Raw genomic sequence first — 27903 nt, 5'->3', positions numbered from 1 at the left:
AGCAACTAGCTTGGGGGGAAAAATACCTAAGGATTTTGTTGCCAGTTTTAGAAGAGTGAGCTGACTGTAAAGGCATTGCCTCAGAACAAAATAATTGCTAGGGAGAAAGTGGGAGGATAAATGTGAGACTCTAGCAATGCGGATGACAAACAAGGTAACAGGGCAGGCTTTTAAGACTTCAACTATGAAATTAAAAAGAGTAGCTTAACGAAGCAAACCAGTGGAATACTGGGAATAAGGGTTTGGAGAGCTGATCTGGGTAAGGGAGCTGTGGCTGCAGAACAGACGGTACCTCGGCGAAGCAGAGGGCCAGGCATTCCATGGCTGAAGGGTTGGCACTCCAAATCAGAAGCTGATACTGTCAAGTAAGCACTGAATTTCTGCACTTCTTTCTTATAGCTATATTGTGTCATTAGCCTGTATAATTATTAAACGTGAAATCAAAAAGATTGAAGTGTATGAAACATTTACACACACACACACACTTGTAATTTGTCCTATGGTTATAAAATGTCTCAGAGCTTCAAAACCAAATCTTCACAAAGCATTTTAAAATTCACAAAACATAGACTCCTTTCATCACGTGAAATGCTTCAGGACAGAAAAATGCAGGAAAAGGAGCTTGAGGTAAATATTTTCAAAGTACGAAACATGCCAGACCTGGGGAAATGTCTTAATCTCCAGTGGTGGAAATATACCAAGTGAAACACTTTGATATTAAAACAACTAATGTTTTTAGGACAGAACAAGTTCCCCAGTAGTATATTAACACAAAATTATGCGCTTTGAAATGAGAAGTGAGTAAAAATGTACCAAATAAAACCAAAGAATAGGAAAGCTTTTTGATGGCAAAATCAAATTAGGAGTAATTTTATTGCACTTGGAGGGAAAACTGTATTAACATCCATTAAAATCTATAGTAAACTGATTACCAATGATTGCTATAGTTTAAATATGCACTTTGCCAACTTCTGAAAAGTACACATCAAAAATTAATCCAAAACACCCTTGGAGAGCCTGGGCACAATGCCTTAGTGATGGATGGACAGAGTTTTACACCTGAAGCTCACCGACGTGGCTGCTGGTTGACAGCAGCCATGGTGGAGGAGTAAGTTGCCCGTCCATGCAGACCCAGACTGCCTGAAGCGACCTGGCAGCGACGCAGCACAGAGGAGGCCCACGCCACTGCATCACACCCTTCATTGCAATTACTGAGCACTTGTACGATTTCTTTAAAGAAAAGTGTGTGTCCGGCAGAGACACATGTAGGCGGTATGGAGCACAAACCCCTTGCAGGCTACAGAAAGCAAGGAGGTTGTGCCCTAAAGCTGCCCAGCTTCACTCAACCTCCCCGGGAGAGGAGCACGACAACTCAGCCCCATCATGTTACCTGAGGTAGCAAATATATCCTTTAGTATGTGACTTGACTTGTGGTATGTTAAACATCAGAGATAAACTGTGGAGATTTGTAAATACAGCACAAACCCTGTTAATATTCTTTATTGATTAAACTGTGTCTCAGTAGTGAGAGAAATGGCTTAAATCAAAGAGGCATCTCCGGGTGTGCCGGAGATCTGCTAAGGCAAGCCGTGAAGTCTACATACTGTTTATTGCATAAGCCTTGCACTGACCCATATTCTTTATCAAAATAATATCCTTCTGCTTTGTCCACAAAAAGTCCACTAAGCTACAAAATAAATCCTGTAGTACGGAAATTTTCATTTGACCTCACCACTACTTTTGTGTGCAGAACTAACACGGAACAATTTCCCAAGGCACACTTAAAGGCAAAAATTTGTTTTTCCATACAATTGTAGATGGACTTCACATAAAATGCCGCCTTGTATACTTTCATCACATTTAAGCAGTTGCATCAGACTGTTTAAATGCAAGTTACGGATCAATGCAGTTAAACAATACAAGACAGAAATTTTCAATGTCACAATTAATATTTAATCAATTTGCAGTGCCTTGTTCTTCAGCAGCCACTTGAAATGCAGGGAACAGGTACAGTCTTAAACTGCTGAAAGAATAATTACCACTGTGACTGGGTCCTGAACATAATGCCACTCTACTGTATTTTCCTGACAAATATATATAGACACTTTCACAGATTCAGTGACATTTTCTTTTCTTTTATTAAATACTCTGTGTGGGCAAGAAAAGAAAAAAGGTTGCAGTATAATTTATGATACCATTTAATATCAATACTAAAATACAAATGAAGGAATTTTAAAAGAAAGTTGCAGCGTTTCTTCCAATAAGTTCCCCTTTTGTGTAACCCGTAAGACATATTTTTCATATTCACAAGGCAAATGAATAGTTTTCCTTTCTGAAAGAAAAGGGGGAACTCAAAGCACTGTCAACTAAAAGATCAAGAAATAAAGATGATGCATTTTAAAATTAAGAGATTAAATAATTAAAGACTAAAATTAAAAGACTCCCCACTACAACAAGAAGGAAAAGTCTGAGATAAGATATATAGAAGAGGTGGTGTGTAAGGAAAGATCTGAAGACATGCACATGCTTTACCATATACCTAAGAATACAAGAGACAAGCTAACAGTTCATGAATGTAACAAATGAATCACTAGGTTACGGTAACAATCCATGCAGCAGCCACGCCTTGGGTACTGCTGAAGTTCCAGCCATTTTGTAAAGGCATGACAAAGAAAGGTAAAAAGAAGAGGAACAGAGATGATGGTCAAAAATAAGCTTTTATGACTGGTGAGGCAGTCACAGGCTGGAATTCTCCAGCTTGGAAGTGAAATAACTGTTAGGAGAGTGGTTGATAAAATCACAGAACAGCACAGAGAAGACAAGTAGGTGACAATTATTCCCACAACAAAAGATACAGAGGAAACAACTTAATCCTATACAGTGCAGCATACATTTTTTATTTTAAGTCATGCTGCTGCAGTGAGCCGGGCTGAATCAACTTAACACAAATCAAGTAGAGGTTTGCAGCTGCATTCTGCATGAACACGACTACCAGCTGTGGTGCCTGCAAATTCTTCATTCTAGATCCTTGCCTGGATCCTCCTCGCTGGGATGGGAGATGGGCCACCAGTAGGAAACTGTAGCCTCATTCCTTAAATCATGACAGGAGTCAGCTACATTTTGAGAGCATTTCGGTACTTATTGCAGCAGGCAGTATCTGGCCAATACACTACTTAAATGGGCATGTTCTCTCATACAGGCATATTTAGATACAATGCCAAGAGGAGGTGCAGATGCCTAGTTATACAATCTCACCTGCAGGCTACTTGTGTCTGTGCAACATTTCACAAGATGCAAACCAGTAGTTTTAGATTCAGTCAAGACTCTCAGTTTTACATTAGATAACACAGCTTTAAACTGACTTAGCACTAAAGCCCTCAGAGCAAGCATCGTATTGATATTGGATGTCCCATCTGAATGTGATCTAAAATTTGTGGGTTCCATACACTGGTGAAACCGTTAGGTAGTTATTTACTACTATTCGTAATTGGCGGTGACCTGGGGACAAGTGTTAATGTAAGAAGCAAAGGATTGAGAAACGTAGATACCAACCAAACAAATTAGAAGAACGGCATTAACTACATTTTTTTATTCTAATATTTTAACCACTGTTAATCTTTAGAGAATCCATTTTCAATCATGTCTCACCAACTTGTCCTGGGCAACTTTTAAGCTAAGAATGTGATCATTTATACTACCCATCAGGTAAAAAAATACTGAGGAAAATTGTCTGGGTCACATGTATTGGGCAACTGATTTGCACACCCACCCAGGCATTGACTTACATGTATTTTCAACAGGCTGCAAAACTAGCCATTTCTCTGACTTTGTGAGGTTTTGCACATACTGAATCTATGAATTAGAGTCGGGTTGACATAGCACTTAGGGATATGGTGTAGTTGGGAACTGTCAATGTGAGGTTAATGGTTGGACGAGGTGATCTTCAAGGTCTTTTCCAACCAAGATGATTCTGTGATTGTATGAATTAATAAGCCCAGTTAGCCAATTTATAATTGCACATACCTGAAAAGAGCACATACACTAGTAGATTTATTGGTATACTAATGCCTAAAGGTTGATTTGTTCAGCATTGATTAGAGAAAATCGTATGTATTCTCTGGGAGACAAAAAAAAAGTTTTCATTTAAGTACCTGGAATTTACTGTGTTCTCAGAATTATGTCGCCAAATAACTGACTTTAACAGGATGCTGTAACAAAAACATTTAGCAGAAGAGCAGAAGAGATACTGAATGCAAGAGATGCAGTGCACTTTGCAAACATCTTCTCCAGGGAAAATGACATCATGTCTTGCCTGCTCTGTCAGACATTCTCATACGCTGGACAATTCAGACAAAATGGATTATACGTTGTCATTTTCCATTCAGAACTTGCTGCTACTTTGCTGGATGACTGCGTGCTACCCATTAACGCTCTCCATCTGCCTCCAAGTTCTCAGCTGGCATGCTAATGATGCCTATCAAAATAATACCAAGATGGGATTGTTAGATAAAACTTATACTTCCACTGACTCCTTAACGACTTGATTTCTAATCCACTTGCCTGACCACAAAGCTAATATTTGGGCTGTTGATGCAAGCTGGCATTGCATGTGGGGACAGGATCCAGGCCTTATGGACTATTCTCTCTGTTTCCTTTGCAGTCCAACCACAGTCAGACCATAAGACCAGAAGACTTCTAAGTTTCAGCAAAACAAAGCCTTTAAGTAATTTTTCCCCAGCAAATAAAATTGCATGAACACTGGAAAGAAATGAGCTAACCTCTTGTGGAAAACCTGGACACAAATTCTAGCAAGTGTAACAAAGGAAAGGAAGAGGAGAAACACACAATCTTTCCTATGGGGTCTCTCCTCGCTTTAGAGTGGAGAGAGTGTTTGTACAATTGCCTATACCTTACTTCGTACTGAAGTGTGGACATTCTGTTCTGGTAACTTCATCTTTTCCTCCATCTCTGTAATCAGTCAGGAGCTCACGTATGCTTTGGGCTACATACCTGCTATGGTATATGCCTGACAGGCGGCAGGTATCAGAGCCAGAAAGGAAAGCTGCCCATGCTGCATTTCTTTGTAATAGGTTTCTTCTGTTTCCAATTTCTAGTCATTTCTAAAAAGTCATAGGTGCTGTAGCTCATTGTGTGAATGATTTGTATTAACTACTGTTTGAAACGTGTATAAAATGAAGCAATCAATCCTGGAAGCTTTTAAAACAAAGAAACAGATTCCCACCTGCATCCTAAATCCAAAGATTAACTGAATTAATACAAGAAGGCTCTAAGACAAGGTTTGCGCTGTGAGTTCATCAGCTCCCGCATACTGTAATAGCCCGGGTGGTTGTCTGTTAGGATAAAATACGATTATTAAGTAGGTCTGAATGAGTTGGAACCAGCAGTAACAGTTAGAAAGTGATACAAGAGTCACGCTCAATTGTCACTGATTGTACTCAGAAGTGACAATAACTTCCTCTCCTTTCATATCCCACCAGCATGATTCCTAGTATTACTTCTACAGAGCTACACTGCTGAGAAAGCATCAGCTTCTTTATCTGATCTATATGAGGAGACCAGCATTGAGATGTTTGCATTTGCTCTTGCTTTTTTTTTCTGTTTCTTAATGGAGGGATGCAATTCACTGCTGTGGAGAAAACAACAAAACCAAAACAAAAAGCAAAACATCATCCAAACGAAAAGACCCACAGAAAACCAAACAACACAACGCCAAAATTAACCTGTAATGAAACCAATGGACCTTTGCCCACTTGTACAAACTCTTCTATCTTCATGGGGCAATTGAAATACAATTTAGATGCCTCCAAAAGAACAGCAAGCCTGTCAGCTCTAATGTATTATGCAAGAAGCCAGACTTCACCTAATGCAATAACAGCATCCTGAACAGTACCAAATCTCCCTGTTTCCATCTCTCTACCATCTCACTCTTCAGCTTTCCCACTTAAAATAGGCCTCTATTTTTTTTCTTTTTAAAGACGTTTGATATGATTGTGCAAGAGGGGTATTAAAAGAAACCCATGATAGTTTCATATTTACACAGATTACAAATTAATACAGAGCTAGGGCATTTCTGGGAATACCACTGCATAATCTGGAGGGTATATAACTTCAAGCATTGTAAGATCTGAAAAGCTAAATAAAGGTCAGCCTCAGGAGTCTGCATGACTTTGAACATTAAAACTCAACTTCTCTCACTCCTTAAAGCTTCCTCAAACAAAGTTTAGGAAAGGAAAGCAGCAGCACTAAACAAACATTTAATCCTTTGAAGAAGACAGTAAAAATAGGTCTTTTTATTCTACATAATTAAGAACTACAGTTTGGTGTAGTTGGTGTAGCAGTAGGTGTGAACATGTTAACCTCCACAGGAGGTTCATGAACAAGAAGTAGCCATACAAGGAGGAGTACGCACACGTTACCATGACAGGAGACCAACTGCATAGATATTTAGACTTAAAACACCCAGACAATCTGAGACTACACCAGACAAAAGTTATTAGCCCATGGCTTCCAATTTGTACAACCAACTTCAGACTCCTCAAAGTATTAAAAGCCTGGATAAGTTGGAATTGTTTGGGTCTTCTGAACCAAGAAACCTCAGTACATCAAACCCAGCGGTGACTTGCCCTTCTCCAGAGTCACCAGCCCTTGGGTAGTCATGACATGAGACATCCTGAGGCCCAGAGCAGTCACCAGCATCTGCAAGAGCAGGGAGCCCACCTGCTACTCAGGCACCACCACACAGTACAGGAGGATGATCTTCCAGCTATCACACAGACTGGGTCCTTCACACTGCAGGCTTATAAAGATAGGGATGAGAATTGTATTTTTATCCATTAATTTCTGTGATGAGAGATTACAGGTACAGTACAAAATTATCCCACCCACCGACATTTTAAAATGGAGAACATGTTGAAAGGCAGATAAATAAGTTGGTTCTGGGGAGGATTTTGGAAAATGGCTAGGGAAAACTACACTTCTCCTGCCAAAACGTGGAAGGGATACTTCCCAACCAGAAAGATTTGGCAGGTATGAACCATTTACATATTTCATAGCAAAATGCAGAACGTTTTTCTTAAAATATTTTAAGAAGAAATAAAACACATATTTCAAATACTCTTTCATGAACATGTGTTATAGTCCAGATTACATAACACTGCTTCTATTAAAAACAAAGACGAGTCAAAAAAAACCCAAACCCAACCACGTTCATGGTGTTTTGAAATGAGAAGTAGATGAATAAGAGCATTTTCTTCATTAAGTAACAAATTGCTTCTCAGAGATGGTTATTTTAAGATAGAGCAGAAGTGGCCAATCCTCGGCTGATGTAAATTATCACTGTTGCATGGAGCTCTATTTTTATCAGCTGTAGATTTGCCCCTAAGCATCTGTCAGTGAAGCCGGCCAGGGAACCACAGACATGTATATGGAAAGGCATTGATTCTAAATAATGACAAGAGACTTACAACATGTTGGGCAATTACAGGGTCGGGGGATATGCAAAGGATGAAGAAAGTCACAGCAAATAAAACAACGAGTGGGAAAGCAGAAAAGCAATACTGGTAACTCTCTAGGTATGACAATACTGCACTAAAATCTGTGTTACAACCCTCCCTTCTAAACCCTGTGCTGCAGATCCCGTATATTAATTCTGCTTAAGCATCTGGGCTGAGTCAGCACCTCTGGTTCCTCCCTATAGCAGCCAGTGACAGCTGGTGAACGCACTGCTGAAATCAAAACAATGGTTATTCTGAACAGTGGGATAAAACATTTACAGACAAAGATTGTAAGATAGTAATTTTCATGTGCATCTTGGCTCAACAAGTCTAGCCAGCGTTTCTGAAGCTGCCTCCTTGACGTCTGGGTAGCGTGTCGCCCCTCTCCGTACGCTGCGCTTGACTGGCTTCTGCCCGCGTGGCACCGGGCGTTGCGCAGTCTGGTGGAAGGCTGGAAATCAGCCCGTCCCTGTTAATAACTGGGGCACTCTCCCATGGATCTGGACTTACTTACTGGGGGGGGGGGGCGGCATCCTGAGCCATTGTTTCATTTTCTGCTTGTTTTTCCCATAACCTTGGTTGGTGTAACCCAATACAGTCATGCGCTAAACCAGCCACAAAGCCCGCACTTGATATGGTGTTAATAGACTGTAACAGAGCAGCTTCAAAATCATCACACGCGTAGGAGAGAGTACTGGAGAGATCAGCCAGCTACAGTTTGAAACAAAACACCTTCCCCAGCATTACATGCAATGTTTCAATAAATTCAGAGACAAGAGGTGAGGAAAAAAAAGTTTCCTTGTATCACCCTCATAAGCAGTATCTTTTTGCATCCTGAAGACTTACCTTTTCCTGCACTGACCGCAGCTACGCTGCTGACAATAACCGTCCTGTTGCTTCGTTTACAGGGAAAAAAGACCGGAGCTGTCGCACGATATTTGCAGACATGAACGACACCAACCTAGCTGGGCAACACTGCCTTTTAAAACTATAAACTTTCACTGCTTGGAATATGTCACTTGTTAGAGACAAAAGCCATTAAAATGAGTAGCCCAACTACTGGTAAAGAATAACTTCTAATTACATGACATAATCAGTAATTACCATTTACCCAGAGATGAAGCCTTAATTTACAGGTGATAAATGATGTGATACTGAATGTATGGGAGTAGTTAGTCACATCCCTGAGACACAATGGATTTGCCACCACTAAGCATCTTTAATTTTAGGTACCTTTTTAAAGGGCCACTTATGCTCAAAAAGCAGTGACAGATGTAAAATCTGTGGAGGGCGGTGATTTGGACTTAAATTCAGAGCAGATAATTCTGTCAAGGAAACATTATGAAAACGAGAACTAGCAGAAGCAGATTATTAAATTTATACTGTTCTGGATTCACTGTCACCACTTTTAACAACAGTCTTTATCCCTCACGTAACCAAATTTATGCTAATCTCTTCAAGACTTCCAGGAACCAAAACCAGAGAAACTCACGATTTTCAGCATTTCAAAACTACTCCACAATACCCTGCTTTAATGCCTTTTTCTTTTTCATTGTAATTTTTATTTTAACCTCCCCCCCCCCCCCCCCCCCCAGCCCATTTTAGCCTACTCTAGTAAATACTGTAGGGTATTTACTCAGGACATCAAAGCGCTGGTGGCACTTCCATTTCATTGTAAAAGGCCAAGATAACAAATACATATTTATTATTAAATGTCCCACCTTTCACACCCAGCCTGCAGCCTACTTTTGGCAGTCCTCTTTCCCAAGGGCCCTTTAGGAAGAGGCTATCAGCCAGATTAATTATTTTAACAATAGCAGCCTTTTCCTACTGCCATTTTTTCTGTCACCATTATATGACATAAAGCAGGGGGGAGGCAGAATGAATTAACCAGCCTGTAATACATCTCAGTTCAAAGCTTCCCAGAAGCACTAGATTCAGCATCAGCCTCATGTACCTAGTTAGAGGGGACAAAAGAAAGCATGGGATGTCCCTGCGTCTGGAAGGGGCCGCATGGTCCATCTGGCTGGCAAGGTTGACCATCACCAAAAGACAGACAGGACAGCTGTTAAAAACCCAGAACTAAAATAACCTCCTCCTGCCTGTCGTCATTCCTTATGATACATTAGCTTTCAAATGGAAAATGCGGCAACTCGTAAATCCTTTGATGTTCAATAACTTATGTACGGTTCATTTACTGATCCTGCTCTCTTGACAGGTACTTGACAGGGTCATAATTGTAGCGGCACGTGATCTCTGCACAGCGCACAACGAAGGGACACATGCTGACCTTCCCATGCGTCTCAGGAGCCCTGACCCTCCAGGAGTGAGCAAGGTGCTGTACAGCCTGTTCTGGGTCCTTCCGTGGGCCAGGACAGCCTAGGGCTAGCGAGCCCACCCAGGAGCTGGCCCAGCATTGTGCAGCTCCTGCGCAGCTGGGGGAGCTGCTGTGCTGCTGCCGTTGTGTCACAGGGCGTGAAAAGGAATCCTTAGGGATCCCTATCACCTGCTAGACACAGATGTAAGCTGGATGTGTTTATTGGGGAGGGGGGGGAAAGGAAGTATATGGACAAGGTGTATTAAAATTAAAAAATTAGGGATTTTCTTACTCTGAGATAACATCTGAAGTTAGCAGCCTGTAGTGGGTAGGACAAGACAAAACCAAGGATTCCCTGACTCCTCAATTTATTTATTTATTTATTTTTTTTTTACAACTTGGAACCACAGATCTGCGTGGAATAAGAAATAGTTCCTCTTCCAACCTGAGTCACCCTGGGTGCCAGGACTTGCCCTTCCGCTGGGGTGGCCACAGCCTCATGGCTCCTTATTCCAAATTTGGTTTTTTTGTAGATGCTGGTCCCAAAGATGCAAAACAACGCGGGCACCAAAGATTAGTTCATGTAAATGGGCTATACTGTATGTTTTATTTAACAGAAAACATAAAGCAGTTGGCACTCTGCAGCCTACTCTGTAATGTTTACAAAATGATAATAACCCCAAAGAAACGCCAACAGGAACTTAGCAAAAGTTAAACAAATCACCTTCAAAGTGACATTCTGACACAATGGTGTCAAAACACATTTCCTTTCCCACTGGAGGAGCAATCCTATTATTTCATACTGGGAAACGGAGGAAGAAAAGCTGTTCTAAACCCATGGGAAAATGGAAAATTTACAGGGAGACAAGAGTGGCTGGTGAGCTCACAGAACTCCTTGGCGTGAAGTTGGGCTTCTTCAGGGAAGAACTTCTGAAGACAAGGGGTGTTTCATAGAGAAAAGACTACAGGATTATCCCAGAAGTTCTCACCCATGTCAGTGTAAATCCATTAAAAGACAATGTCATCTTCATGACTCAAATGGCGCCAGATCACTCCCACAAAATTAAAAAATCTGATACCCTTATGATCTACCCCTCCTCAGTACCAACAAACAAGCAAAAGAGACTGAGTAAAGGAAAATTATTTTCCCACTACTCCAAGACTGGCCAGTGTAAGTTTACAAGGGTATCAACATGTAGATAAGAAAGCCTGAAATGGCATCAGGCACGGAAGTGAGGCAGAAGCGGTTGTGCAGAACCTGCGTTACTGTGCAATAGTCTTATTTTCTTACAGAAAGTCCAGTGTGGTTTTGTACATCCCTTGTCAAATGTTGGCAATTTTTATGCTTTTATGATTACCTATCAGCCAGATGTTTTGCAGCACTTAGTCTCTCTAAATTGAGATATGATGCTAACATTATTTAAGAGTACCCTAAGAGACAGGGTATATATCAAACATACAAATGACAATCAGATGGGGCTCATCCAAGCAGAAAAAGAAATCTGAGAGGTAAGAGTGACCTCAAATTTAGCCTGCCATCTTATGCAGAATTTCTATGTTTATCAGGTACCAGTTTATTAACTTGGCAAATACTGCCTAGTAAGATGCAAGAGGTTAAGTGTCTTTCGTACACAAACCAACACACATCCTCACAGGCAAATAGGAACATCTGATTAGAAGAGGGACCTGGTTAAGCTCTGGCATTCAGGAGAGCTTACCCATCCAGCAACATAACCTAGATTTCCAACTGAATGCTTTATTTATTTCCCTACCATGTTTCCTCAAAAGAGGCAATGCTTATGGAGCGAAAGACAAACGCTTAAAGGAGAAAAGATGTCGAATGTCTCTTTCACGTAGAAAAATCAAGGGCCACTTTCCCTTGCACTTCACATCCATGGGAACCACTCGGCAGCTCTCCTCCCATTCCTGCCTAAGGTTTGAATGATTCAGCTGTTGCTGGACACAACAGCATGTCCACAGACTTCAGTGCCAGTTGAGGTTGGAATGGAGAAGTGGGTGGCTCAACCTATAATACTTTCATAGAGAAACTCAGGAATCAAAGGAATTTAAGAAGTCTTTGAATAGGATATTAGGACAAAGCTTATGAAACCAGGGGGTCCAGGACCTAAAGACCTGGTAAATCTCTCCCAGCTCTACCTTTCTATGCGGGCACAGGTCAAGCACAATGAATCCTGAAGCAGCCATAAATGAAAAGTCCAGCGACTACAAGTTGAGTATGTCTAATACCACCAGCAAGAAAAATGGACTCTGTCAGTGACATTAACATCACTTATTACAGAAGTCCAGCACAGGATGCCTTAACTTAAAACAGGAGGGAAAAAGCTTGAGATATCCCTGGCTATCTGTACATTACCAAGCAGTGAGGGTGCTAGGAGCAGATCTGTAGTGCAGAGTCCATGCTGGTGCTGAAAACCTGATGTTTCATCCTTATATATCACAGGGCTGAGGAGGGGATCTGCTTTAGCACAGTAGATGAACACCCACTAATGGTGGGAAGACATCAGGTATGCACCTGGGGCACAGCTCCTAATTTTGTTTCATCCTGTTTGTATATGCCAAGCCCACTCTGCAACATGAAACGGGAGATTTGCTTCAAAGCACACTCCGAAAGCACTAGTGTGGACAAATCTTTTGGCAGGAAAGGAGCTAGCGAAGCGTACCTGTGCGGCACAGGCTGCTGGCTACGGAAACAATGCAGTCGGACGTACAATGGGAGCACTCTGGAGAACAACAGAATGAGCAGTGAACCAAGGCACTGATAAAAGCCAAGCAGTATTCAACTCTGAGGTGTCTTAGCCAAGAACCGGTGACACCTGACACCTGGAGTTACAAAAAGTTCCCTTACTCAAACATAAAAGAAAGGTGTGCCAGCTATAAAAAATAGCCTGTTGCAAGTGTTGATGTTTAAGGGTGACTGTGGTAGCGGGAACTGATGTGTGCATACAGGCATAGCCACTTTGGTTTACGTACGTGAGCAAAGGCATGAATGCACAGGCAAAGTAAAAGACTCCCATGAACAAGTGGCAGCAATAGTTGTGCATTCAGCTGTGTTTAGTTGCACTTTATGACAAGAGCTGAATATGGAGAAAACAGAGGAAATACAAACTGTAATGTGGCAGCACATGTGGGAGCACGTTATTTTATGTAACATGTCAAAAACATGATAAAATTCTGTATTTCTGTTTCCTTTACTTTCCAAGACTACTTCCTTCCCTGTGTCTCAAATTAATTCATAACAATATTTTGCCTTGGGCTACAGGACAGGAGGGAGAAGAGTCTCCCTTGAGCATCCACCACCAAAGCCCTTGGCTGGGAGACGTGCACCCAGCTCTGGCCCTTCCTGGCTTCTTGTGGGATGGGCAGCACAGTGCTGCTGGAGAACAGGACAGCTTCAACTGCCCTGAAGTGTAACCTGGCTCCTAAAAGCCTAAAGAGCTTTTGACACCTGTCTGCAATCTTGACAAACAACGAACCATTAACTTGCCACAATTCGGGATATTTAGGAGACTTGTAATTTTATTAACATATGTAAAAGATTGGTGAAATGGCACTACAGCATTCCTAAACTGCCACAGCACAAACAAGTATCTGAAGTGCTGCTTATGTTGAAGAACATCTCTCAAATCTCAATAGACTCAATAACTAGCCAGAGATATACATACCACACTGTTAGGAAGATTATTCAAAACTATGGTGAGCTCACAAATATCCCCAAAATCTGAGGAGAAAAAAATCCCCAGGCATTTGCTTTACGCATCTGGAACATCACTGTTTAAAAAACAGAACATCCTGTATTACAAGAATTACTGCAAAACTTCAGACCAATTATTAAGACAAAACTCCAATAATAAATTTGTACTGTATGACCATCAAGGGTCAAGGTGTACAGGATCTGTTTTATCGCTTTGTCTTTGTAGTTGACTGAAGGAAATCTGAGACAATTGCAAGTGGGGATGGTGAGGGGGTGGAAGGGGAGGATGAGGGTCATCGGCACCATCGGCTCTTCACGCTCCTAAGAAAAAGGTAATTCTGGGAGGTGGAAACCCCAACACAGACACTTCAGCATCCCAGTCAAAGCCTGGCTGACACGGGAACGCTGCGCACAGCAAGCTCTGACATGTCTATTCGCTGCTAATAATGATCGTGCCCTTAATACATAATATTGATTTTCCTCTTCTGTTTGCTAAAACTTCTAACTCTTGGATATCTGTTTTTATTGAGGGTTCCTAAGAGTTCCTGGAGCTGAACTGGCTGTTTTCCTAAGCAAGCCACACACGGACGTGGGGACCTTACTTGTCTCTAGAGCTGCCTCAGCTCAGTAATTTGGCTGCCACCTTCCACTTCGTTCTGGTTCCAAACAATGCATCTGCAGGCTTGCTCTGAACCACACCAGCCTTTTAACCACACACAAAGGGATTTCTTCCTTCCCAAAGAAAAAAAAAATGTCAGATTTGTGATTTTCCTTGGAAAAAAAAAAAAAAAGGTATAATTACCAACCATTAGTAGCACATCCTTCCCCCCACAAAAGGCTGAACACTAACACTCCTTAAGGGGTTTCCTGAGTCTTTTTTGCTTGGTAAAAATATCTGACAAGGGTGGAAAAAAAAACCCCTCCACAACATAAGCTGCATGGAGTCCTTTTGCCACATAATGCATTTCTTATTTTGGTAATAATGAAAGGAAAGTTGGGCGCTTTCTAAAGCAATTTGTTCCAGATTGCTAGCTCCCACTGTACAAAAATAATGACCCCTTCCCCACCCCATCAAAACAGTAGCACGCAATCCCGGCGGCACAATATCCCATTGTAGTGCTCTGAATGCCGTATTGGCAGGGGAACTGGTGCGAAGGAGGGAGCACAATCGCCTCTTTGCCCTCCTACTGCTGCCAGTGCCAGTTCAGGGTAACATGACTCACAGCTGCTGCCAATATGTTGATCTGAGGGAATGAAGAAAGAGGCCACGCTAAGATAAATGCATGGACAAATGCCACGCTCCGGCCTCACCGCCTTTCAAATACTGGAGGAACTTGGGAGAGGAAGTCTCTTCTGATGGAGATAAACTGCCGACACCCACCGCTGAGCAGGACAGTCCACTTCAGCAGCATTGCCTTCTCTCTTTAGAGGCACACCTGGGCTTGGCTGCTTTAAAGAATAACAAATCTCCTTTTTCTTCTGATCCTTGAGTATAAAACTTTGCACATGGAGAAAAGCTCATGACTTTTAACCTGTATTTCAGCTCTCCCTGCTTTTTTGCCTTCTATCACACCTTCCCGCCCTCTGTCCTCCTGCATTTATCAGATGAATAGACAGATGGGTTTAACAGTCTCCCACAATCCACACTGAGCAACTGTGATGCCACCCTGAAGGTTCATAAACAGGCTGAAGCCACCTTACACTGTACAGGAATGGAGGGACGTAGCAACCTGAAGCAAGATCACCAAACCCAATTCCTCTGTTCCACGAATAACACATCCTACTACCAAGGATGCAATTAAAAAAACAACCTCTGTGCTCAGGTAAAGCAAATAAACCGAAATGAACAAACAGCATTTGTACTTCTAAATGCCTCAGCCACTTCCAAGGCTTCCCACCAAGGACAACATGCCCAGCAAGCCCCCATAACGTGGAAGGCAGAATCCCATCACTAGGAGAGTCCCATGGCACAACTTGCCCGGGGAAGGCAAGAAAAAACAGCTAGGTGAGTGGTGCACAGGGCGCTCGCAGGGGGCCCACCATGCTCCTACAGGGACTGAAGCCCTGTGACCATCGCAGCTGCCGTCGCCCCAACTCCTACTTGCTGTCCTTGCATGTAAAGCCCAAGCTGATATTTCACCATCCTTTTTTTGTTTCCCTGACTCTCCTCATAGCACTTGCTTTTTCCACAAGCTGGCGATGGCGAGGCTCTTAGCCGATCGCTTCCTGCAGGACTTGGTTGACAGTTCTGTTTTGTTTATGGCTCCTTTCAGTTTAGCCACATAATTATGTCCATTTGCAGTGCAGAAATGAATTCCAAGAATAAAGTGACTCACATTCATTAAGGCTGTTTGTACAGAATTTGACAGTGTTGTACTCCATCCAGAAAGGACTCTGTGTCCATATTTGTGGCAAGGCTGGAGGGACTCATGACTATGATGAGATAAGTGTGTAAACTGAGATGCACCCACCTCTGCCTCCACCACATGACCAGGAGCACACAGAAGGCTGGCGATGAGAAACCACTCGTTTCCTTAGGTACCACAGGAAAACCTTTCATGATTCGCCACAGAATTACAGCTATATTTAAAAAAAAGAGGTAGCGGTGGTGGTTTTTGTTTGCTTGTGGGTTTGTTTACAAATTAGGAGGGTGCTATATTTTGCAGGACAATGGAGATCATCTGATACCCACACAAACTGTGTTGCAATATTAAACAGGCCTTATACCTGACAAAAAGCACATTCCAGTTTTTCTGGCATTCTTTTTAGAAATCATTGGGAGGTTTTCACTCCAAAAGAGCTATGACAATTTATTCCTATAGTCTTGTATCAAATGGCACAATTTTGATTATTTAAGTTGGATCCAGGATAACAAAGTACATAGTTTTAAAGTTGCCAATACGTACACCATAACCACACTTCTGGATATGCAAAGTAGTGGTTACACTAGTAGAGGTGATGACACAAAGAAGGAAACTAAAATGCTGGCGGAACTTTATCCACAGCCACAGAATCCAATGGCACATCCCCCTGAACCACAGGCAAATTTTGCCAGTACACCAATTAAAGACCAATTTTAGGTACCTGGAAGCCCCCAACTTAAGCAGTGTGAAAGCTTTTTTTTAAAACAAAAAAGTAACGAGCTTATAACTTAACATCTCTTTACATTTCTTTTGGAATATTTGCGCATTAAAAGCTTCATAGCTGACCCTGAGGCACCTCATGGAAAATTTAATATTGTTCTTCAAGAATTAGGTCAGCATCTGATATTTTGACCTCTGTGCACTACTGCTGAGCAGTATGAGCAGAAGTCAGTATAACCTGAGGCTTTCATGATAGGGTCGGCACCTCTTCACTGTAAAATATTCCAACTGACCCCAAGGGGATTCAAGCTATTACTCAATATTCCTTCTCTCACACGAACAGTCTCCCCTCCCACTGACAGCAGTGTATAATATTTCCATCAGCAAATAAACATTCCCTGATTTAAAAAGATGTCCTTCTCACTCACAATCAGCAAGTGTCATCTCTGAGATGTATCTTGTCCTCTGGCAAACACAGCAACTGTTTCTGTATTGAAGTGGCAAGTAAACTCTGCATCTGGTACTGACTTCAGCTAGAAAAGTGTTTTGCTTTTTAAAAAAATGAATCTCATTTTCAAAATCACCCAAGTAACACTAAAGCTGTGTCCTGCTGACTGTCAATAGCAACTAAATCTTTAGGAGATGACACAATGAAAAAATTGTTGAAGAAGCAGAAAGGAACAGAAAGATTTCACAGATAGAATGTGGCTATATGCAATTTCTCATAATACATGTAAAAAAGCGATCATGACTGCACAGTACTACGCACAGAACATTTTCCTAAAAATCCCAAGGGAATATGCACATTGCTTTTGCTACATGAAATGAAAACCAGCGGCACTGACCCGAGCTCTGGACCTGGTTACATTTTGACTAATAGGCACTGCTAAACTGAAGGTGAGCGGACACCTTTCCTTTCCCAAAACTTCTGGGACCATCAAGTTCATATATTCAGGTTAAATGTGTCTTACAAGGCTACACTGAAAAATGTGGTTTTGTCTGCTAATTCTTTCATCTGCCAGAGAGCAGGAGATAAGATAGTAAATTGGATTGTAAAGCTGCACCACTGATAACCACCTCACTTTATTCATTCCTCCCCAAAAGACTAATATAGTTTGGTTTTCCAAAATCTGAATTTATTACTTCCAGCAATCCGGATGGGAATCAATGGGGAGAAAATGCAAGAGCTGTCCAAACAGAAACGTGGAACAAGAGCTACCGTCTGAAAAGTGAAGTTATCCTCAGAGCTGGAAAAGGTCACATCTCTTTACTTCTGCAGGCAATTAACCATCAGAGTGACTTATTCAGGGATTCGATCCATTCCTCAAGCAGAAAGACTGAATAACTTTCTCAGTGTAATATTGATAGGCAATTTTGCTATTGAGTTAATGCAGCTTGAGACTAATTTTCAAATACCTTACCCACCTCAACCACCCCAACCTGAGCTGGGTTTGGCTCAGGAATCACGGGGTGAACTTCCACAGCTCTCCCTGGGCAGGAGAGCAGAGCAACCAGGTTCTTCGTGTGTACGCACGCACTACGGAGGCGCTCGCAAGAGCTGAGCACCTTGTCAGGCCACAAAACTGAGGCTGACCTGGTGAGCCAGAACCGACGTGTTCGATAGCACTCTGGAGAGAGCGAGCTCTCCTGGGGCACTAAAGCAGACATTACAACCGAATGGCATGAACCTCCTAGGGTATAAAGCTCAATAATGTATTTTAGAGGGTAGAAATTGTCAATAGCTTTTCTTTTTCCTCTACACTTCTGTTTACAAAACTATTGGGAAATAGATTTTTTTATGTCCTCTTCTCACAAAACCTATGGTGTATGACGAAGCGATACTACTAAACCATTAGAAGAACCCTGAAGTAATACATAGTCACGAATAGCACGGAGTCATAAAGCGCTAGTATTTCTCAAATATCCCTTCCAGCAACATGCAACATAAAAAATTAAAAATAATAATAAACAACCCCAACAGAACTTTCAACACCACTGCTAGCAGCTGCAGGTCAGCTCACCACTCTGAATTAAGTGTATTAAATTCAGTGTTGTTCCTAATAGTTTGGAGACAGCTACCAGAAAAGGCAGAGGGACGAGAGGAGAAAAGGAGCGAACAGCTAAATGAGGCACATGCTTGGTGCTTGTGACAGTAACGTCAGCAGCTCCAACCACTTCATCTAGCCAGAGGACTTTGTGCTATTGCATGAAGACAACTTACTACTTGGAAGTATGACACATAAAAAACGATACCATGAATAAAGGCAATGTAAATATACATTTATTTCAAAAATAAAAGAAAGCCTCAATTGCTCTGTTTTTAGAAAATATCTTATTGAAATAGTACCATAAGCTTCACAAAAATGATGTGAAGACAAATACAGCTCTTTTTTCTCTTGCCATCAGTGAAACAGAGGAAAATGGCTAGGGGAAAAAAAATCATTTAGCAAGTGTTCAGTTCCAATAGAAAGCACTACAGCTTTTAAGTTTTGAAAGAAAGCCAGCCAGTTCACTTAGTATTTTCTAGTAATAGGCATTTACCCACGTCAGCTATGCCAGCCTTTTGTTTAGTACAGAATTATTGCCCGTATGTCTTGAAAATTGAGCCTGTCGTACAGATATTTTTTTTTAAACAAAAGCCCATTTAATAAATGCAAGCATCTCAGAGATAATCATAACCTTGCACGAAGCAATCAGACACAGGAACGTGGTCATTTTACGAAGCACTGAATCCAACACACATGCATTCTCTCCCCTTCCCTCCACCAACAGCACCTTGACACATGAATACATATGGAGCAAAACACAATCAGCTCAAATGTGGGTATCAACATTTCACTCAGACATCAACAATTTCATATAGCACACCAGTTTCATAGACAGAGGTAAAGAATATATATAGCACATCCTCAGCGAGCTTAAAGCCACAGGGGGCCCTCCAAAGTGGTGGGTTAGTTTTACACCTAATCTTGAAACAGGAAAGATTATTTGAACATGAAGGTACAAAGACACTTGCCATGATGCAGATGGATGATGATTTGAATACAGTTAGTCTCATTAAGCATGTGAAAATACATATAAACACACACATGTATTTGCATATCCTTTTTTTTTTCCTATGGAGATAAAATATTGTCTGGTATAGGAAGAGAATATAAAGATGAGACTGCAACTGAGCTCACCTGGTAATATTTTGGAGATGATTATCAAAGTACAAGCAAATACTTCTTGCCCAGAGAGGCCGATAAAAATCAGTAGAGAGCACTGACGGCACCTCTCAATTATGCACCCACTACCAGGCACGTTTTACTTTTATTAACTTTAACTTTGTAGGAGCTTTGGTATAGCACATTTTATGGAATAGTGAAAATAATATTCTACACCAAAATAAAAAAAGGAACAACAACCAAAAAGAAACCCAGCACCAGCTAACGAGTTGTTCTTTATGCTGAATATACCTGGAGTTTTCTGTTTGCTTCATACAGACACGTTATTCCTTAGGTTTATTAACCAGAAGGAAGAACACATTTTCTTCTGCTGCTTTTTTATATTTAATCACCTATTTTTAAACACTCCCTGAAGTTCTCAGGTACCTCAAAAGCTAACAGAGTTTAGGCCCAGTAACATCTTAACTACACGACACTAAGTGTTTTTGACAAGCTCTATTATAATTACATTTAAATGTTTTGTTCTAATGCTTGTGTTTGCCAAAGTCTTTGATGGGAGATTAAATTACCTTCACCCTAAAATTCTATAATAAATAAAAGAAAGCAGAAATGTAGTGTCAATTTGTGTCCAAATCTGCTTACAAAAGAGAATTAGCTCAGGCCTTTGCCCAGCCAAGCGCTTAATCATGTGCATAATTTTTGTTACGTCAGTATTCCCACTGATGTCAATGAACAATTGAAGCTATGATCGTCAAGCTATATACATGCCCGAGAGCTTTCCTGGATGGGGGCCTAAGAGCATTCACAACACACTGCAGTGACTCAGGACAGACACCCCAGGGAAAGTCTCTCAGGACAGATGTCAGGAGAAAGCTTAGCACACAGCCTGATGCTCCCTTGCAGAAAACAAGAAGTCCTGCATAATAAAACAGATGACTTGAATTACATTTGTAACATAAAAAACAGCATTATGTTGGCCTGAGTCAATGAAGTACCGTCCAAAATTCAGGCAATTAATTGATGATTAGAGTAGTGCCAGTTAATTAAATAAATCTATGTCAGATAGAAAAATTGTGTTCTTTATTGCATTTCTGCATAACCAAATGTTACCTTATCATGTTTTATATAGTGCAGTGGAACACATTGACATCTCTTAATTCCCAGAATAACTTGTGCCTTTCTAGCATGGCCTCACTTCTTAGAGAAGAGCTCACTTGGATGAGCAGGAAAAGAAGATGTCTGGGGCATCTCTAGGTAACAGGCTAATCTGTGTAAAGGACTTTCAGGTCACTGGGCACTTGCCACAGGAAAAAAGTGGCACCTGTTGACTCTCTTGAACATGTGGTAGCCAGAAACTAAGCTTTGTGAAAAACACCACTGAGCTTGCATCCTGAATCCAGAGCCAGGGAAACCAGAATGACTTGGGAGACTTTTCATGAATGCTTTCATGAAAAGCTTTCACACTGACAAAGTTTTGGTTTTACATATAGCAGAGACCAGACTGAGAGCTGCTGCAAAGGAAAGACGTTTTTATCTGTGTTATGGAGTTGAAAACAGGCTCAGGCAGCCAGAGAAAAAGATTTAATTATCGCTTCATCAACCATATCCTGTCCACAGCAAGTGCTGCCTACTTTGATGACTGGGGTTGCTGCCACTTGTTCTCCCCCAGCAAACAGGAGGGGAAGATAAGGTGTGTTTGGATTCTTTCTGCTGGAGAGGATATTGTTTTTTCTTCTGCTTGTTTTATAAACTCCAGCTCTGTTACATCTCTTGGCCATTATTCAGCCAAGTGAAAAACAAGTATTTCCTGCTTTGTGCATAAATCAGTGATTGCAATGTCGTAACAGTTTGTATTGTTCTTCACCAAACTCCCTTTAATTTGCAGTATACAGTGTGTGTGCATGCACACAATGTGTATATATTTATACATTATATATAATTTACATGCACATACATATTATTTGCAATATTGTGCATGTAGCCTCTAGATTTTTCTCAGAATTACTGCTCTCTGACATCCTTTTTAAACAACAAATTTAACAGTAAGTCATTATAACTAGTACAAAGAAAAAATTACAACTCTAATTTCAGAGACATGCTTAAACTCATCCTGGTATCACTAATTTTTTATGCTGACCAGTAACTACACTTATACCTACATGAGAAATTGGTGGGTTTTCTCCAGTTTTAAATATCTTGTTCTATGTTTAGCTTCTGCAGAACAAACATAGTAAAGTTTTGTGTAACTGCAAATGCCAATCTGTGCTTTGAAGATAAAGCATGAAAAACCTTCTTGGTACCCAACTTCATCCATCCATTATTCTTGGCTTGATCACAGTAGCAGCTTCAAACCTTCAGGAGACCAGTGGAAAGGTAACAAACCCTTCGCAAGCTCCGTGCTTAATAAAATAAACCCAAAGCATCACAATACACAGCATAGTCCCTGCAGAACAAATGCCTTAGTTTTCTTGTGCCAGTGGTTTCTTCTTCATACATAGTAAAACTACATTAAAAAAAAAATATGCGTAAGTTTTGGTGACCCATCATATATATCAGGTACAGACAGACATCCTGACAGCTGAAACTGTTGCTTTTGTTGATATCAGAGAGGATGAGCACGGAATATTTTTTTTTCCTCCTCTCTTAGAAATATATTTGACAAAGGACAAATTTAAGAAAAGAATACTATATTAAGAACTGAACCTATATTAATTCATGATCCTTCACCAAGCAATTGCAATATAGAGACATCATTTGGTTCAGGAGATTCCTTTTTATTACTTTTCTGTTTGGTTTTAAACTTTCTTCATTTCTTCATACATATCCATTAATAACAGTTAAGAAATATTAAGTATTTCCTGGTGAGGTTGAGCAGTAAGGAGCATAAAAATCTTTCACAAGAGCCCGTTTTTGCACATTTTTTCATCCTGTTGTGAAAACTTCTGGTGAATTTTTGATTCTGTGGCTGTTTCAGCCCTCTTTCTAAACAGACTGCTTACCTTTGAGGTTCAACTTTAATTACTTTTAAATGATTAATTGTCAGCTAGCCACAGATCAAGCATCTCTATTAAAGCCACGACTTTGTTTACAAAGCCTGGCGAAAGAAAGATCTCTGTGCTGCCTGTCCAACACTATTCCCCAGAGGACCACGAAACAGCTCTTCTGCTGAGGGCTAATCCTACATCCACTAATGACAAAGCAAAGGCTTACAGAGATCAGAGGGCTTGAAGTTAGCCTGTAATAGTAACCAAAATTCAGTTTTTCACTCTTCAAAACACATTTTGAGTTGTTTTACAAAGACAAGATTCTTAAACTTTGTGAGGCCAAATGGAGGTACCTAGCTAAATGGCTAAATATGCAAAATGCTGCAAAAGCAGCATTTCTCACTTATATTTTGTTTTGAATTCATAACATTAATCATAGAATAATAGATCTGAGATTTAAAATGCCCATAATATTTACATTCTGTTGTTTCAAAAATGTGAATTCCAGACAAGTAATTCTGATGGTTTTTAAACTGTATCTTAAATTCCTAAAATGGTATTTTCTAATTTGCAGCATCTAAATTTAAAAACTGAGATTGTAACTGCCTAAGTATGATTCACATATATTTAAGGACACAACATTTCATAGCTCTAAACTAAAATGTTTTGTAATTATCTCCTGTAGATCAGATAAGACGCCTCATGCATTTGCCCCTTGCACCAAAGAGCCAGAAAAAGACCCCAAAGAGGTTTAAAGATGGTACATGAGTACTTTTATAGTGGTATTGATCCTACAGAAAAAATGCCTGCCCAGTCACAAGATGCATGACCTTAAATCTGTCAATTATAGAAGAAAAAAAATTTATTTACATGTTTAAACTTCAACTTTGTAACATGTATACAAGCGTTGCCATTGGTGCTGCCTGGGACATCTAGAGACTATGAGGTCTTACAATCCTTTTAATGATTTTTTTTTTTTTTTTTTTTAATGCCAAAGAGCCTTTGTTAGACTACTGAAAGCCAAAAAGAGAAATTATTCATCTTCCACCATGCCTCCAAAATAATAGTAAACAAGGAATCCAACATTTTCTTCTCTTAATTTCTGCAGAAAGTTTAAAGTTACACATTCTCTAAAACACAGGGCAAAGTAAATACAGATCTCAAGTGTCCAGGCCTCAACCTGATCAGAGGCTGATGTAACTGAAATTATTTAAAAGTGAGTGAAAGCTTGGTTATCTCTTGCAGTGCAGCAAGTGTCTCTATTTCCAGCAAGCTTATGTAGTTGCTTTTAAATGTTAGGCCAGACCACCAAAACAAACAAATTTGTTGCTGCATTTGTTGTTTTTCTGTTTGGTGGAATCATCTCAGCAGCAATTCTAGTGCATGCCAGCAGGGCTGCTGGTGGGTCAGGAAAGGAAGAAGAAGAACATGTCTCCTTTGCCAGTGCCACCATGCTCAATATAGTAGGACCCAGGCATCGCAACACAGTACTTAGTATTCCTCAAATTCAAGGTTAAGGGACATTTCAAGGCGTGCTCTGAAGAGACCACAGTATTTTAACAAGATATCCTGCACCACCATACTGAATAAACTGAGCATTTACTGACAACCTATGGACCTTGGCCAAAACTGTCAGAAATGAATGGCACCCGAGTTACTCCCACCTTTCACATTCTCAGTCTGACATATCAAACGTGCCTAACTATGAAAGATAAAAGCACTGCCTAAAAATCTGTTTTCAAAGAGTCCTACAAGGAAAAAAAATCCAAACACCATTAAAAACAGAGGCCCAGAAAAAGCACGAACAGTTCTCCTCATACTCCACAAAGCTCGTTTTCGAGCATACAACTTGAAAGGAGAAGAGCTAAACATAAACCCAACTGTTTTTCATGGACTTTTTTTTTTTGGTTTTCAATGCTCATTCAACTTCCAGACTTTTCTGCTGGTTAATGAGGCTGGTGAGTAGGGCACTTCTTGAAACCAAGCCATAAGCGTTCCTTCTTACTCAGTTTAAATGTACAGGTGCACGTCATATTGGTGCCAGAAGTCAGGAGCGAGCTAAAGATTACCCAGAAGGTATAAAACATGTAAAATACACTCGGCCCTTCTTACTTCTAAACAAAGACTTGCATTTTTTGTCTCTTCTCTCCAGACTCAAAACATTTTACTTAGGAAATGACAGGATGCTACAAATAATTTGTTTCCAGTTCTTGAATTGTCTTGCCCTGAGGCTAATTATATTAATAGACTTCCCTGGGTTTAATTAGTATTTTGTCTAACCCCAGTTGATTGTTAAAATTTCATTTAATCTGATCACTAAAGTACATATTTTAAGTCCAGTCCAGATGAAGGAATTGCAAGTGTACAATTACCACTGAGTGGATGAGCCACTAAATTTAACTAAGGCCAGGGCATTTTTCACTGCTAAATTTAATTTCAGTATCTCAACTCCATTAGTGTGGATTGCAGAATCTTCCTCCTCATTTAACTGACAGCAACAATAAATCACAAGCTACTATTTTGTATATCGGAGACCCTAATTCTCAATCCCTGTCACTTGGCCGTCACACAAAACTCATGTGTCTGCCTATCTTTAAGCCTCACTGGTAGGTAACAGCGGACATCTTGGTGCAGGCATAGCTTCATGCTAGCAATAAGTTATTTTGTCAATAAAGCCATTTCACCGAAGGAGATAAGCTTCTGCCAGTAAAAGAACTGGTTTCCTTCTACAGTTGTAATAGGGCTTTTACTACCAAAGTTTTTCTAGCAAAAACTCTAAAAGTGCATCAGTCTTGAAGGAGCTGAACCTCCTATACCATTTCTGCTGAGCCGTGCTTTCAGGTGAGTTGTTGGGCTGATAGCTATGGAGGCCCGAGGGGGAATTTTTACAAGCCCAGAGCTCTCGGCAAACATAACTCCATGGCTCCTTTACTGTGCCCGCAGGGACATATTAACTCCTTTTCAGGGAAGTGTTGTATGAAGGCATCGGCACATACACTTCCCCGTTTATATGAAGTGCAGCTACTCGTGGAGACTCGCTGTGGAGTCATACGGCCTGCACTTCCCAGCAGGTGGGAATAATGGTATGGCAAGAAGCAACAGTAGTTAGAACAAAGTCCTGAAAACATGGCAAACATGGATTAAACTAACTCTTTTGAAGGAAAGGACAGCATAAGCACATACATACATTCAGCCAAAACAACAGCAAAAACAAAGCCTAAATTTTCTGTATATATTAAAACCAAAATCAAGCAACAAAACCAACTGCATCAGCACAATCCTATGCTTTACAGAGACCTAGATAAAGCCCCAGAAATGGGCTTACTACACAGAACTGAGAATATTTTTATACTACAACTGGACAAATCCCACAGAGTTATAGACACACCTATATATAACATAAATTCACATGAGAGAGCTTTCCGCCTTCCATGAACTCATACGGATGAGGCTATAAAGGAGTATAGTGTCAGAGACGCTTTGGGTAGACCCTTTCCACTGGATGAATTTGGCTAGAACGACATAAACAAGCCACAGATAATCTTGTTGTCGGCTACACCCAGAATCATGTTAGCCTGAACTCCACTGTCTTCTTCAGATGTACAGCTCTGTTAGACCAAATCCTCATTTCAACTGGAACCCTTCAAAGTTAACAGCATCGTGGCTACCGGCAGGAACTGGGCTTTCTGCACTGCCTGTATACATACAATTACCTCACAGGTGTAAATGTGCCCAAGCACACACACAAACTTTTTACCTCCTGAAGACAAGTAATTAAATCCATCACATTTAATAAAATCTACTTATAACAATCTATGGAGTGGAGGTCGTAACCGGAGCTTCCTTCTTCCTCCACCAGACTTCTCTACCAAAAGCTGTGTTTGGTACTTCCACTACAAATGCTGGTGGTACCTCTATTTCCTATACAGTACAATAACTTGTAGATTTGACACTAAAGTGCCAGCTTCCCAATTTATCTATGTGCTGATTTAGCAATAGCTGCTATGGGACAAACTTCAAACCCTTACACCTCTACCCCAATATGGAACCAAATTAAAAAAAACCTAACAACTGCTGTGTACAAGGCATTTATTGGAAAAGTTCATGTTTGTTTCTTTGCATAAGGCCAATTCCACTAAAAAAAAAAAAAAAAAAAAAAAAAAAACCAAAAAAACCCACATAAACCAAAAATCCCTTTTTATTTAATTGGCAGTTCCGTCTGCATGGCAATTTATAACATACTCTCTTAGTATGTTTAAAACAACTATATACTAATTCTACTATTGTATTACAAAGCTGCTTCTTGAAAACCAGGCTTTTCCTTGATTTCTCAATGACTTCTGATTTTGACTAATATAATTATTGAGAACTCAAGTCCATGTGACTTGCAGTCACCAATATATAAAATTAAGGCAGTATAATTTTCCAGTGGAAAAATTTCTAACCTCAAAGTGAAAATGCTTCTTATAGATTAATGAATGTTCTTCATTGCTGACACTGCTTACAGTATCTTCTATTTAACTTCTGTCCTTAGAATTGTTCAATAATTATTCTTATGCAGTAGTGGCCATCTGTTTCTATGTTCTTATCAGTTATCTCCACTCCAAAAGAAATCACAGTGCTGGCTACAAAGCCTGACACTGAATAACTTACAGAAACATTACTTGCTCTCCTTGCACCTCACTTCCTTACAGTGCATGAAATACAGCTAACATCTCTGTGATAAAAGGAATTTACTTGCAGAATCTCTGCTGCTTGTGACTACTAAGAGGCCGATTTTGCATGATGCCAAGAGCTCCTGTCTAGGTGCAGAATGACTTCAACTCCCACTTCTTGATTTAGTTTAGATGGAAACTTTATTCCGATGCATCTTTAATAATCAACGCTAGGTACTAAATCTTGATAACTCAGATGTTTACAAGGCCTGGTTTATATTGTTTGTGCTAGCAATCTTTATGTTAAACTAAGAACATATAAAATTGGAATAATTGTTCATATTTCCAAGAGTTTGCTTTAATTGTACAGTATTTTAATAACCTGCTTACGGCCTGGTTTTGTTTCTCTGGAAGAAAGCAGCTTGCATGGGTAACATAATTCAATTCAAAAAAACATTCCCTGTAGATGTC

At 40.4% G+C, this 27903-nt stretch overlaps 1 protein-coding gene across 4 annotated transcripts in view; it reads right to left on the bottom strand.

Moving 5' to 3' along the window:
- The window catches only part of PLCB1 (phospholipase C beta 1), a 406198-nt gene that overhangs the window by 243187 nt on the left and 135108 nt on the right, over positions 1-27903 (bottom strand). The gene's annotated exons all lie outside the window — the stretch shown is intronic.

Source organism: Strix aluco, chromosome 3, assembly GCF_031877795.1.
Source record: "Strix aluco isolate bStrAlu1 chromosome 3, bStrAlu1.hap1, whole genome shotgun sequence".
NCBI classification, from domain to species: domain Eukaryota; kingdom Metazoa; phylum Chordata; class Aves; order Strigiformes; family Strigidae; genus Strix; species Strix aluco.
The sequence above is the reverse complement of the archived record's forward strand: the minus strand, read 5'-3'. Positions and strand labels throughout refer to the sequence as shown.